We start from the raw sequence: 16,319 nt of genomic DNA on the forward strand, positions 1-16,319 counted from the left end.
TTGAAGATTCTTTTAATGTGAGGCGAGGCAATAAGTTCCCGGAAGAGTGCAATAAAAAAATAATAATAAATAAGTGAAGGAGTTCAAAAATAGTTTTATTTTTATTGAAAGTAATCATCACCTAATTTAAAGCACTTATTACACCATTCTAAAAGTATCTAAAAAGAGTCAGCGAAGACATCCAAAGAGATGATGTTCAGTTCAGCGGTTACGTTTTTATGTCCTCGAAATTCTGAAATCTCTCTCTCTTCTCTCTCTCCTTTGGAGGACAGTTTTCACCTTCGGAAAGAGGAAGAAGTCCGCTGGTACTAGATCGGAAGAGTAGGGTGGGTGGTTGATCTGTACGGTGCCATGTTCTGTCAGAAATGTCTTCGCACAAATGTGGAATGGACGGGGGCGTTGTAATGCAAAAAGAACCAGCTGTCTTTCTCTCGAAATTGCGACCTTTTTCGGGAAATGTGCTTCAATGGTCTTTAACGCACCTGTACGTAGAACTAAGCATTGACTCTCTCCCCTTCAAATATAAATTCTTTGTGAATCATACACCCTGTTTGTCAAAAAATATGATCGGCCTGCATCGTCTTGATCCTGGCCTTCTGTAAATGAAACTTTTTGAGCCTTGGTGATGATTTTGAAGTCCAATGGATACTGTGACACTTCGCCTCTGGGTCGTACTGAAACACCCAACACTCATCTCCTGTGACAATACAGTCGAGGAAATTAGGATTGTCTTGACAAGTCCAAATGAAGTCTTCGCATGATGACACTGTTCGTTGCTTCTGCTCGTCCGTGAGGCTGTGTGCCACAAATTTTGCAGAGATCTTCCTTTTCCCTAAATCTTCATGCAGAATTTAACGAATCGTCTCCTTATTCACGTCCAACTCAACAGCCATCAATCTGAGGGTCAAACGACGATCTCTTGCCACAATTTTTCGAACTTTTGAAACTCTGTCCTCATTTCGAGAGGTTCACGGACGCCTACTTCTTTGGTAATCGGGAACATCCTTACATTCGTTTGAACCACTTATACCATTCAAACACACTGGTACGACTTAACGTTTCATCACCATAAACAATTTTTAACATTTCATACGTTTCTGTTGCAGATTTTTCCAATTTAAAACAAAATTCAGTATTCTTTCGTTGCTCAATTATAAAATCGTGACACAGAACGTTAACTCAACTAATAAAACTGGTTGTTACTTGCAACCTGTCAGCCTACCGGACAATCTCTGTACTACCATCCGTACAATTGGTAGTGCAGACAACCATAAACTACAACATACCACTTCGTTTATTTTCAAACTCATCGAACATGACCACAACAGCATCAGTCCGGCAACATTACTGCTACACCTAGTAGCCTCTTTGAATACATCCCAAGATTATCAATTGGGTTCACGTGCAGGTAGTGGGAAAGCTATATTAAATATTTAACGCGTTCAGTTTGAAACTATATCATATTAATGGCTGGATGGCGTTGGATGTTTTATTTCCCGATTACTACACCTCGTAGCCTCTTTGAATAAATCCCAAGATTCTCAATTGGGTTCACGTGCAGGCAGTGGGAAAGCTATATTAAAATTTTAATGCGTTCGGTTTGAAACTATATCATATTAATGGCTGGATGGCGTTGGATGTTTTGTTTCCCGATTAGAAGCCGGAATCTGGATCATCTGCAAAAATTTCTCCCCTCTATAACAAGTTAAGAATCGATAGTTTCTAAAAAAAATGATCTCAGCATCACCATTATTCATTAACATGACCAATACCGGTGGGCAATCACGTTTCAAATTCTCTCCAAATTTACGTCAAATTATTATATAGCCAATCTTTTTCGACACCTCCCATTATTTCATAAAAAAATGTAGGGGGATGCGTCATTAATCAAACGTTCATTTCTTTCCAGGCATCACGCTAGCTGATGATTATTGCCTAATTAAAAATTATATTCATCGAAAATATCACATAAGATAATCACTAACTTCATCATAAAATCCTACGAACACAATGCACTGAATTAGTGAATGCGCTATTTAAGCCTAAAATCGAGTATAAGTTTGATTAATTAAGACAAATGCTAAGACATTTTCTGTGCATTAGGGGGAAAAAAAATTATTTCCAAGACGTCATCTGCATTGATACTGAAAATATGAGATACCTGAAAAGCAAGTTACAACTTTTTGAAAAGTGAGCTTAATTTGAATACCAACAGAGGGAGCCAGCTATTAAGAGTAACTTAACAGAATGAATTATCGATAAAGAAATCGATGTAAGTCATTATATTCACAGTTGCTCAGCAACCAGGAATAACCTTGAGAACTGCACGACTAGGTGAACTACGAAACGAAGAACTAATCATATTGCTGTCAAGCATTACGTGGGTCTATTGCCTGCAAAAAAAGAAACAAATATGGTGAAATTAGCATCGAATGGTTAATCGTTATATCTAACATAGCTAGTTGTAAACAATTCAAAAATTAAGTGAGCTACACAGAATTGGGCATAAATTAATTGGTTGGCTTCGACTAGGACCTTTTATGCCGTGATCTGTCAAATTGAAAGCAAAATGAATTCTCTAAAAATACATATTGTCTCTGTAAGCTCCCCAAAATGTAAAATAAAAACGCATTCTAATATACAAAAATCAATTAATGTTTAAGGAATATGGTTTTTTTATTCTATTAAAATTTTGCTTTTAATTGCATTTCATCAATAAAATACAGTATAATGTTCAGATATTCAGGTACGAAACTTAATTTTCTATTTCTTAATTCAGATTCTTATGATTAAAGTAAATTGTTTGAAGCTTCACGTATTTTCTATTTCTGGTTGCAGAGCCTTTCGTTTCATCTCGTGTATTTCTTTTAAAATTCTTCTGGTAAGTTTTCAATTGAAAAACCGACACGTTTTCTTTCGTAAAGAAAGAAAACTTGTCTGTTTAAAAAAGACATGTATCTTTGAAAGAGATTTTCTTTATCAAGTGCAAGAAAAGAAATCGCTCATACCGGCTATTGAAACATATAATGATAGTAATTATTATTTCTGAAATTACAGATCATGTCTTTCAGGTAGAATTTGATAATTCACTTTAGAAAATTCAAAACTATTTAATTTTAGCAGAAAATCGAAGTCAACAGAAATCTGAAGATCATGGTAAATTAAAACATCAAACACTGCCATTGAAACAGAAGCAGATTAAAAAATGAAAGTAACCAAATCAAAACACCGCTAACGATAACTACGGAAAACATGCAGCTGGATGGAATATTGGTTAATTAGTTAGCCGCTGAAATATTGGTTAACTACTTAGGAGCTGGAATATTAGCTAACTGGTTAGCAGGCGGAATATTCCTACGATGGTAGGAAATGAGTCTTAATTCAACAGATGCAAGGGGCTATAAAACTTTATTGAATTTAAATGGAAAACATGGAGCTACCGAATGTATAACGTTAAAAGGAGATTCCATTGGCAATCTGCTCATAATTATAAGCAGGAGTGACCTCTTGGGGTTTGGATTGGAGTTATTATTATTATTATTACTATTATTTTTATTCTTATATTATTTCTCCCTGATTGGAGGTTCCACCTGGTGACGGGTATTGCTACCAAGTACACAGGGTAGTTGTTGTTATGTCTGGTGTTACTGTTGGTAGAGGAGAAGAAGAAGAAGAAGAAATCTTTATTGCATACAAAAAATGCATATGCCGTACACAATACCCTTCACGGCTACAAGCCAGGGGTTTACAGTAAAGGTTAATACAAGGTAAAAGTCTAATATAAAGGTTACAAAGGCTAATACACTGCAATAGACAAGGATGAGATAGGAGAAAAAATAATCTTATTACTATCATATCATATCTTATTACTATCATACAGGTGTTCAGGATCTATTATTATTATTATTATCTGTTTATTTCAGCGGTCGCCAATACATAAATTTCCACAAGACCAACTAGTTTACAGACCAAAATTACACAAAAATTCGTGTTGTTACTCTATAAAAGTAACTGGTCTAGCTACAAGAAGCAAACAAGCAAGCCGATATTTTTTCCTATTGAAAAATGGATAAACATTCAATGCATGAAGCAAAGTTTTCTCGCTCAGTTATTCATGTGCTTCTCTTATATTTTATAATGTTCTCTAACTGGAATATACGGCCATAGACAAAATATAATTTACTCATAATGTTATATGCACTGATGATCACTGAATTATGACCACCCCTATGAAAACTGAATGCGACCCGTTGACCACGTGAAATACGAGAGTGCGGAGTTAGTTGACCTACATAGCATAGATAAGTTGTCAGTGGTTCAGTAGGCAGTAAAATTCCGAGCGTAATGGGTAAAAGGAAGGATTTATCGGACTTTGATAATGGACAGATTGTGGGAGCTCGACGAGCTGGTGTCTCGATTTCCCAAACGGCTGAACTGGTGGGTGTTTGAGAGCCACCGTTGTTAAAGTGTACCAGGACTGGGGTCAAAATGGTCAAACAACGACCCGACAGCAAAACTGCAAAGGTCAGCTAAAGGTTGATGTTAGAGGTGAGCACCGGGTCCGACGACTCGTACATGCGAACAGGCGCGCAGCACTGTTGAAGAGTTGACTACCCGATACAACACAGGCCAACCAGGAACAATATCTGCCATCACCATGTGTCGCACGCTCACACTATACCAGCAGACGACCCCTACGACATCCTCTCCTAACCAAGGTTCATCGGCGTAAAAGATTCGCTTGGTGCAATGAGCATGCAAGTTGTACGTTAGAAGACTGAAAGAAAGTGTGCTGGTGGGATGAGTCACGTTATTTACTCCACACCGTGGATGGTCGTGTACGGATCTGGCGTCAACAACGTTAGTCTCTTGATCCATCAATGCATGGTATCAAAAGTGCAGGCCGGTAGAGGCGGTTGTATGGTGCGGGGCATGTTTCACTGGCAGGAGCTTGGACCCCTGGTGGATGTGGACCAACGTATCAGTGGTCTCCGCTATCGTTAACTGCTTGCTGACTGTGTACACCCCGCTATGTTACACTTTTCCCGAATGGCGATGGTATCTTTCAAGATGACAATGCGCCGAGCCATCGGGCACTTGTTGTGAAGTAATGGTTTGAGGAACACAGTTCTGACTTCCAGCATATCCATTGGCCTCCCAACTCCCCTAATATCAATCCCACAGAGCACTTGTGGGACACTATGGAAAGGCATATCAGGTGTCTGGATACACCAATCACCTCCATACCTGCATTGTTGACCGCATTACACACAGCTTGATGCCATACCTACCGAACGCTTCCGACATCTTGTTGAATCAATGCCACGTCGGATAGCTTCTGTACTAAGGGCAAAAGGAGGACCTACGAAGTATTAGGTAGGTGGTCATAATTCAGTGATCATTCAGTGTATAATGTATAGATAATCATAATGTAGTTTTACTTGTGATAAATAATGAATAAAATACATAATTAGCAAGAAATTATACTTCCGCTTTATTACACGGATCCGGTTCTTAATATTTATTTGACACAAATGAAAAAGTTAATTGTAGAGTATCTATTTGAAGGAAATGAAAAATTAACTTATCGGTGTAGGATTGGCTATTAACCCTGAAAGGTTGGCAGTCATGTCCTTTGGAAATCTAAAAACTAATAATAGGATTGTCATTAATGTATCGCAGATCAGGAAGGTTAAACACAATGACTTAGAACTGACAATGAATGACAGCTGTCCTTTGCGAACCACTTTTTCGAAGTCAGAACTAAAACCCTTTTAGCCATTTGGGCAATTAGTTAAGAGTTGGTAGGCTTTACTATCAGGAAACTAGCCAACTATATACAAATGTGCTTGGTATCAATACTGATATATGGAATCACAACCTGGTCATCTGTCCCAAAAAAACCACATAAAGCACATGAGCCTCCATTATTGGATCATGAGGTGACTTAATCGTATTACTGGCAACCCTGACCATATCGAAATCTATTTCTCAACCAAACCTGGAAACCACTCCTTGAAACTAACTGCTCATTGAGACAACTCTTACCGCCGGCCTCTTTAAAATGATCATCGGACAAACTGTGGGCTCAACAACATCGGACAAACTGTGGGCTCTTCAACATCGGACAACAAAGAATTTCAAGAGGTGCAAAACAAAACCGATGGAAATTAGTACACTGAAAACTTCATATTTATGTCAGATCAATGAAGCTTTTCCCATTGTACAGTGGAACTGTACAAAGATAAGTACAAGACCTCCAACCTCACAAGCCGGCAGCTCTCCGGGTTGCAGCAATTTGCAATGAATTCATTTTAATAATAAAATTGATTTTCACTGACTTCATTACGAGAGTGAAAAAAATATATATAATCCTTCCGCCTGAAATCAGCTAATTGCAGTTTCGATTGAAAGAACCGTTAAGGATCCTCCAGTAAAGCATTTGGACCAGATCTCTCCAAATTAGTGACCAGTATACTTTTACGAATGGCAAAATAGGCATAAATAGACGAATATGTGTCAAGTGCGTCTCATTCTCACAGAAGCATAGAAGAACTACTGCCAATCCTTTTATTTTATAGGACTTACCCTTTAAACACTTATCATATCCACCGGAACAGATCGGTCTGTATATGAAATTATGAGCGATCCCAGAATTTTCTAAAGGGAGGGGCTACATTTTTTACAGGGAAGCCAAGATATTCTAAATGGGGAAGGTAACGCAATGTTACGGAAATCATTAAGCTTCAATCATCATGCAAAAATAAAAATATCCCCATTAGTTTGATCATAATTGGGTGGGGGGTAGCAAAAACCACTGAATAACGACTAATAAGTGAATTACGCTGTATAGCTGATGTCACCGCAAAGAGGCGATCATTGCCTTCCTTTAAGTTTCTGGGCGTCGAGGTAATTACGGCGAAAGGAATAATGTGACCTTAACCGAAATTTTTAAGAAAAATGGATAACAGCTATTCATAGATGACATTTTTCCTGTATAAGCATTCAGTTGTAAGTGCTGCATGAAGCAAAGATTTTTCGCTCAGTTATTCATGTGCTTCTGTTAGTTATTTGGTTTTTAGGAGCATTAGCAACTAAGGCCATATTGCTGCGGGATATGTGGTGGTTATTCCCTGACCTTTCGGCATCCTCCGTATTTAGTGGTCACGGGCTCGAACCCCGGTCTAATCAAGAAGCATGTGCTACGCACTGCTGCTCCTTCCCACCTGGCTACGGAGGCGCCTCATGTGCTTTTCTTATATTTTATAATGTTCTCTAACTGGAATATATGGCCATAAACAAAATATAATTTACTCATAAAGTTACATATAATGTATAGATATTCATAATGTAGTTTTACTTGTGATAAATAATGAATAAAATACATAATTAGCAAGAAATTATATTTCCGCTTTATTACAAGGTTCGGGTTCTTAATATTTATTCGACACTAAATGAAAAAGTTAATTATAACGTATCTATTTGAAATGTAACGTATTACTAAAGTCGAATAACGGTTCAAGTTAAAAATAAAGCCAGCACAGCATTTGTCATTAAACAATGAATTTCAATCAAAATTTTGAACTAGAATTCAATATCAATATCCATTTCAAACTTTTAAAACGCCAATGGCTACAAAGTAATAAACGTGGCTAAAAAAATAACCTAAAAGAGAAGCTAAAATTAAGAATTTTCATAATATTTCAAGATGACATGGTCCTTTCATTTCTTTTATCTGGGAGGGATGGAATTGCATGTTTTAAATAATAACAGCACCGCAAGATGGCAGCACGTAACGCTTCATGTTTAAAGTAAAACGTATTGCTCACGCGGATACTCATAAAACAGCTGTTCGTTGCGCTGGCTCGGTCCTAGATGGTGGAGAGAGACAAGTTCAACACTGAGTCCAGAGAATTTATGAGGTAATAATTAAAAACCTAAAAAAATTAATAACAATATCCAAAAGAACTGTTCCAGCCACTTTGAACCGGATTCTCACATAACGAATACCTTCAGCATACATTTCAAGTTGCCAAAAGTTCACGTGATTTATTGTACTCTTATAGTAAGTAAATAAATAATTCCTCATTGTTCAGTAAAATATACTACACTTGCGAGGGTAAATATATCGAGGAGAGCACAGAGTGGTCTATTGGAAATGCCAAAATAACAAACAAAACTTTCGTTTTTGGCTTCGAATTTTGACCGCGACCTATCTTTTTCTTTTGGTAGTTGTTGGCACATCGGCTTCTGTGGCCATAATGCACCTCCCAAGGTTTTTGCAGTACTTTGATCCAAGCCCGAGGGGGAATTCGAACCCGCGACCTTTGGATTGCCAGACAGGCACTTTACCCACCTGGCTAGCCCGGTCGGCCGCGACCTATCTATTAAAAAATTACAGTCTTGTTTTATTTTTTGTAACTCTTGCCGAACTAGATAATTTATTTTAATCAAATTGACATTTATAAACCTGTAAAAACAAATTTACAAATTTAACCTCTGGTACAGCATAGGACTAGTGGGTGGAAAAATTGTATAAAATCTAGGACAAGTAATTAATGAGCAAACTCAGTAATTAAAACACAAGGGTCCATAAGGTAACACAATCATGACAGATGACACGTGTGGGACAAAGAGTTCAATCCATTTATGGCTGCAGTCAAATATATAGTTCTTCGAATTCACTAGTACTAGTTCTGTAGATTTGTCTTCACACATCTATTAATTTCTATAGTATTCAAGAAATTGTGGGTATTTTAAGGAACATGTGATATATGCTTAAAAGATGATGGAGCCTTGCACGCTGAGGGAGCTGCTGATGAACTCGGTTAGCACCTATTTCTCTGCGGAAAGGAGACTACTGCGCTGACGTCAGGTGTACCCAGTTTCCATGTCGGTAGTTTTGCGAGTGTCTGGATATTTCTTTTGGTAATAGTGTATTTTCAAGGTGTAAATACATAATGTACAGACTACCATTTCCTGCCGTCTGCTGGTGGGAAGTGGCAGTCAGTACTACTTCCCGCAAGACATCATTCTAACCTTGATTGGAGTAGAATGCTGGCGTCTGATTGTCATACATGGAATATACAACCCCTTACCTCTTGATTTATAACAGGTGGGATAACGAGTTATGCGACGGAACGGAACAGCTTCAACAATAAACCCTGGCCCCTTCGAGCCAGGGTTTATTGTTTACTCGAGGAAATCAAGTGGCTGCATATCCTGCACCCACCTGGGATAAATGGCTGATCACACACACCACGACACTACACTACAGGAAAATTATGTTACTATACTGACTGGCGTTATCACTACGGTATCAATACACACGACACAGCAGAGTTGCCATAGTCCAGCTGAGGCTGCCTACACACAATAACTTAAAAAAAAAACTCTGCTCGCAGCAAAAATTCGCGTCAGATTTAACCTGATCTGAAATAGCAGAACATAAAACGTGTATCGGGTCGAAAGAATAAACCGGGCACCGGACATTTCCATTAGAAACCGGATGGTCAGTAACTATACTAGAGCAGTGCTTTCCACATATGAGGAACTATGTGCGTGCCAAAAATAATTCGACCTCCCGCCCAGAAAGTTGTAATTATTGATACAACCCATTTTTTTTTTATCTTTAAGTTGATAATATAAATGAATGGCGTGCAACTAGTTTTGTTTCAAATTAAAGGCATGTAAAAGAGAGTAACAGAGAGAAAGGATTCACCGTACTGAGCACACCTTAACCAAGGCCATCTGAAATCATCTACGTCAATTATTCAAAGAGAGAATGACCAGAACTTACCAGCCGCTTACTACGAAGGACGCAAAAAAATAATAAAATAAAATAAATGTTGTAAATCAATCAATTTTAATCAATATATGCAGTGAATGGAATTCAACGAACGCAATGTTAATATGATCATCATCATTCTACTCTTCCGTTTGGCAAGGGTTGAGTCCCTATTTAGATATTGTCCTCCATTGTTGTCGATCTCTTGAATCATGTGTTGATAGCTTTGAAAGCCTGTGTTTTCCTTTAGGCATTGGAACCATTCTCTTTTGGGTCTTCCTGGTGGTCTCTTATCTCCAATTATTCCTGTCAGTACTACGTTAGGCAGCCTATATTGTTTCATCCGGTTCACATGTCCAAACCACTGAAGTTGTTTTTTGTAGATCTGCTCTATTATTCTGCGTTCCAAATTTAGATCTGTCCTTACTTGTTCATTAGTTTTATGTTCTCTCCAATTTGTTTTATTGATTTTCCTTAGACATCTCATTTCAAATGCCATTATGTTTTGCCTTTCTTTCTTATTTATTCTCCAATTCTCTGATCCATAAGTTGCTGTGGGTATGATGACGGTTTCATATAGTTTAATTTTTAGACTGAGATTTTATTGCTCTTCCATATGTTTTTGAGTTTGTTCATGTTTGTTCATCCAACGTTCAGTCTGTGATTAATTTGGTCAATATTACTTAGGTTTCCGGTTATTAGAGAGACCAGGTATACAAATTTTTGTACTTGTTCTATTTGTTGATTTTGGATATTTGTGTCTTCTATGTTTTTTCCGATTTGCATTACTTTGGTTTTATTTCTATTAATATTAATTCCATAATTGTTGCTTGCTTTATCGATGTTTCTTAATATTTCTTTTAGTGTTTCTTTAGTTTCTGTTAAAATCACAATATCATCTGCATATGTTATGTGGTTTATATTTTTGCCATTTATTATTGTGCCTCTTTGTTTCTTCAATTGATTTCATTTAGTTATTAAATAGATATGAAGATAAAGGGCATCCCTGCATGACTCCTTTCTCTATTTCAAATTTCTCTATTTTAAGGGTGTTGAATTTTACTATTGCTCTTGTATTTTTGTAGAAATTGTTTCAAGCATTATTATTTCATGATCACGTGGGATTTTTTGTAGTTGCTTCATTAAATTTTCTCTGTTTACAGTCAAATGCCTGCTTGAAATCGATGAAGCACAGATAAAGCAGTTTCTTCTTATTCCAATATTTTTCTGCAATGATGTTTATTGCAGAAAAATATTGGTCTTTTCTAAATTCTGCTTGTTCTCCCCCTATTGTTTCTTCATATATTTTAAGTATCCTATTTTGTAAGATCCCTATATTATATATATATATATGGTTTAAAAGGGTAATGGGGTCTATAATTCTGACAATTTTCTTTATCTCCTTTTTTGTGTATAGGCACTATTATTCCACTTTTCCAGTCTTCTGGTATATCACCTGTAAATAAAATTAAATTAAACAATTGTGCGATGTGTTTTAACATTGCGTCACCTGCGAATTTCCATAGTTCTGCTTGGATGCCACCATTTCCGGGTGCCTTGACATTCTTCATTTGGCTAATTGCTTTCTGAACTTCTGTTGTTATTGAGGGTGCTTTAACTCTTCTATTATCTAAGGTGAGCGTTTTTTCTTTCCCATTTGAACAGGGTTTGGTAATATTCTTTCAATTTTTTTTAAATTTCTTGCGTGTTTCCTGTTTTTATATTGTTTTTATTTTTCATCATCAGTGTTTTTTAGAGAGTTCCTTTATGAGCCGGTAAGTTGTTTTAGAGTCGTGACGTTTATTTGCCTCTTCGCACTGCTTTGCTTTGTCTTCCAACCATTTCCTTTTAGAAACTTTAACATAGGTTGTCTATTTTGTTTTTTTGGGGTTTTATATTTTTCCCTTTTTTCTTGACTATTTTCTTTGTTTAGGAGGTTTTTAATTTGTCTTTTATGACACACACATTAATATGATACTAAAATGTAATGACACACGAATCGACACTCACTTCGGAAAGCTCTGATAAAGGGTGTTGCAGTTTTGCAGCGATGACACGAAGTGACTGCCAATAAGACATCCCATGATGACGACTCTCCGTTGGAAGTCGCTAAGCCCAACAACTTGATCCATCTACTATATTTCGTTCATCTGTTGATTTTATAACTATTTCTGACACGTGGATGGCAGATGTGGTCATTTTTCCCAAATCTCAGGGTGTCCGGACACTTTTTAGAAATATAGAGTATACATGTGAAGGAAAGTTGTTAAGAAAAATAGGAGTGGGAGGGTTAAATTAAAAATAAAATTTAGTCTGTGAGTTTGAGCCGAACAGTGAATATTGAGCCGGACGTTGACTAGTTGAGGCACGTATTCGGAAGAGAAGAAATTCAGAACAGTGCCCGTGGAAATATTTACAGAAAAGTCATGCAGCAGAAACTGAACGTCTGTATGATAGAAAGTGAAGAGAGTTGGTAATAGATGTGTCTTTTTTGGGGGAACCATCCGGGATGCGAGAAAAATATTCTGTGGTAGGGCGGATTTGTGGTTTAAACAAAGTCAGTAGCTGTTTAAAAGAAAAGTAACGCCGAGAGCAAAAAAAAAAAAAAAAATAAATAAATAAATTCAGTTTCTTCGATGCAGAGGAAAGTGTTGAAACAGTTCAAAGGACTACGCTTAATTAGCTGTTGATGCCCAAAGTAACTTATACCGCAAAGGGAGTTTGAAGATCTTACATTGCTGGCAACGTTGTGTGGATTGTACTGATCATTTTGTTGGAAAGCACAAATAACGTAAAAGTATTCCTTTCTAATATCCCTTTTGTTCCATGCAATTTTTTAAATAAACGTGCTCATTACTTTTACAATTACTGTGAACAACAACAAACCCACCATCTTTCTTTCCGTTATTCACTTTGCTCTTATCGAACTGTTTACTTCATCGAATTGAATTTTTTTTCAATCTTCATACATTCTGTATATTCCTAGAGCTTTTTCTCATATTACCATGTTGAGGAGAAAAGAAAGTCGATCCTTGTACAAAGGAAATAATGCAACTTAAAGATCCAATTTACTGTGATGCACTGCTAGATTACTTTTTCAGTTAATCTCCGGTTACTTTTCTGTACTATCTTGAAAAAGCTCAGTTGGAAAACTTTCTGACATCAAAAGAAATGCTGTGCGCTACTGCCTACTTCAAGTTAGGAAATACTATATATGCGTGATTGTTTTCGAATTAGCTCCAAGCCAAATGGAACCATGATGCATCATTGTTTCGTAGAGGTGGTCACGCTTTTACGAATATGTTAAACGCCAAACAGTCAAAATACGATGCCCTAAAGGGCAGCTGGAGTATAACATAATGTGTTTATATTAAATTATTATTAAAATCCGCTAACATTTATTATTTGTATTACTACATTATTGTAAGTATTGATTACTAACCTAAATATTACACGTTACCTTAACCATCTTAGAAGAAATATTTATGCAAAAATAGAACCTTGGTTTTCAGAAGACATTCCCAGAATAATTTGTTTCACACCAGCACAAGTTTTTGTATATAATGAAAATAATGACACAATTTTGTAGTTCAATAATTTCTACCTATGTTCAGTTCACGTTTATAAACATCAAATAGTTTTGCCACTTTTTTTTCCACGTTAAGTTACCTCCGAACAGTAAACATGGAAAACAAAACAATGCATTTTTAACTTCACAACCACAAAGCCAACTTTTCCTTTGGTACCATTCAGTTTTAAAACTACGAATATATTTCTTATTATTTGAATTTGAAATCTTTGGTGTGGGGCGGCCTTCTTTTTTAATCGCATTTTTTTCTTGGAGAGATAATTGTGAAAAACTAAGTTGCTGAAGTTTATTCACTGTCATGCGATTTACTTCATGGGGAAGCATGGCCTCCCCATGAAGTAAATCGCATGAAGTAAATAAGTAAATGAAGTAAAAATGGGGAAGCATGGCCTCCATGCTTCTCCCTTCGAATAAAATTTCACAAAATCGTGTGTCGTAGAAATAATGTTTTACTTACACATCACCTCATAATATAACTTCAACTTACCAAGTTCAAGCTCAATTCGCAATTAAGCTGTAATCACATAATTACACTGTTGAATGTTGAGTATTCACTTAACACGGATATTATTTAGTTACTTAATGGGAATTCGGGGGAATAACAAAAAGACACCGACATTGTGGCTACACACCCATCATGGTCAACGATGAAATCTTCACTGTGCGCTTTACAGTAACTTTGATTCGTTTTATCTATAAAAAAAAAAAAAATGTATATTGGCAAGTTGCCAATTTGCTGGTTGTCAATGGCAACTAACTACCAGATATGTTTTCACTCGTTTATTATTGAAATGATTACTGGAAATAGAGGATGCGCATACTATATGCGGGTCCTGTTAATAAAAATATTCATTGCGTTGCATTGTTCTTCACAAAATTTCATATAACTCCGTTCACTGTATATCTAGATTGAAATAGCTGGGGGTGCTTGCAGTGCCTATGAACGAGCCACCCCTGTCCGGTATACGAAGAGATTAACGAAATCTTTGTCTGTATTAGAAGGCTCCATAGCATAACTGCCATTTGATCTATAATAACATGTTACTCTTACCTACGGTGTTAGGGTTGTAGGAAAACAATGATTGTTGCTTTGCTGCTTAGCTTTCAACAATATTCAAGCACGCGGAATTGAGATTTAAGCATAAGGATGGATCAAAAGTTCCCGGGTTATATTAAAAACAAAGAAGAAATGTCACAGAATTGGATAACACGTACTAAGTTCAAATACTTGATTTTATACATAGCTGCAAACCGTTACATGGTTAGAATTTTTACTTAAGATAAGTTATATTTAATTATACTCGTATCTGAAAACATCTATAGTTTAAATAATATTTTATATACTTGAATATAACCATAACCTTAGTAAGAAACTATCAGTCATTCTAGTTTACAGATTCACTCATGTTAATAAAAATCACCGGCCACGGTGGGAATAACAGGTTACTGTTTAAAACGACTAGAACAATAGCAGAAAATGTTAGAATGCTATGACAGATTGCATTTATTTAAATATAATTTATATGTAATAGATCACAAAATTATAAAAATACAAATAAATAATGTAGTTTACAAAATAAAATTGCAAATTAATGCAAAATAAAAATATAAATTATGGATCTAGTTTACAGATTCACTCATAGCAGAAATCTCAGATAATCTTGGGAATAACAGGTTAAGGTAGGAATTCTCAAACTTTAGGACAGCGCGACCCACTCTAAAACGTTAAATAACTTTTTTGACCTCTCCGCATGATATAAATAAAACTATTGATTTCATTTGGGTTACAATTGGGAAAGAAATTATTGTACCACTTACTTCTAATAATTAAATTTAATGGATAGATCAAATAAAATAATTATTATAACCCTACAACTACCTAAAATAAAATCGCTTCGTTGGAAATAAAAAAAAGCAAAATTAAATACTGCAAGATTACCTTGACATGAATGCAGTTATATGGACATCAAGAGCAACGATTTGTTAAATGGGAAATCTAATCTACCCAGGTGAAACGATGCAGAAACAAAAATTAATTCTGACATCGTATACTTAGAGTGCAGTCAAAACCTACCAAAGTAGTTCAGACATTCTGCACAGTCACACTATGACCGTCTGCTCTGAAGACTGTTTAACGCAACTTTTAAATCAATTAGATCTGTTTAAACAGTCGTCCCAGAATGATGTGCTAATCTCCACAGCAAAAATGTGGCGGTCGTTTGTATGCTGTGCAGCATGTCGCAATAGTTCTGCCAGGAAATCCATACCACAGAGGTATGTGCCTTAAAAAACAGATCCCCAGGAATTATGCAGTCACAGTCTTGTACCAGAATGTTAGAAGCCTTCGAAATAAGCTGGATACCGTTGACCAAATTCTCTTCGCCAATGATATCGATATCCTCTGTGTCACCGAGACCTGGCTCGATAAAGACCAAGAATATTTTATATTCTGTGTTCCAGCTGGATATAAATCTGCTTTCACTTCTAGAGTTGGGCAAAGAGGAGGTGGTGTTGCAATTTTCTTTAAGAGCTCACAAACCTCACTCATTCATCAAGTATCTAGCCAAACGTCAGCATACGAAGCTCTTGCTGTTACTCTCAGCTACCATAGGGTCCTCTAGATGTAGTTGTTATATATATACCCCCAGCACCTTCTTATGAAGCCATCCATGAAATATCTAACTGGATCATCAACCAGCTTCATCCTTCAGCCTTGCACTTCGTCTGTGGAGATTTTAATCTTCCTCCTCAGCTAGCTAACCTTCAGCAAATGCTCCTATCAAACTTATCTTGTACAGGGTTACAAATGATCAGCGATCTCCCGACCAGAGGTAACAACCAATTAGATCTTCTTTTCCTTGCACACCTGATTACCTGCCAGAGACTTATTTCAATTCGGACCACAAGCCAATTGGTGTTCTTTTACACGTACCTGCTCAAAAC

Source organism: Mastigoproctus giganteus, chromosome 1 (assembly GCF_048544385.1).
Source record: "Mastigoproctus giganteus isolate SK-2022 chromosome 1, ASM4854438v1, whole genome shotgun sequence".
Taxonomy (NCBI): domain Eukaryota; kingdom Metazoa; phylum Arthropoda; class Arachnida; order Uropygi; family Thelyphonidae; genus Mastigoproctus; species Mastigoproctus giganteus.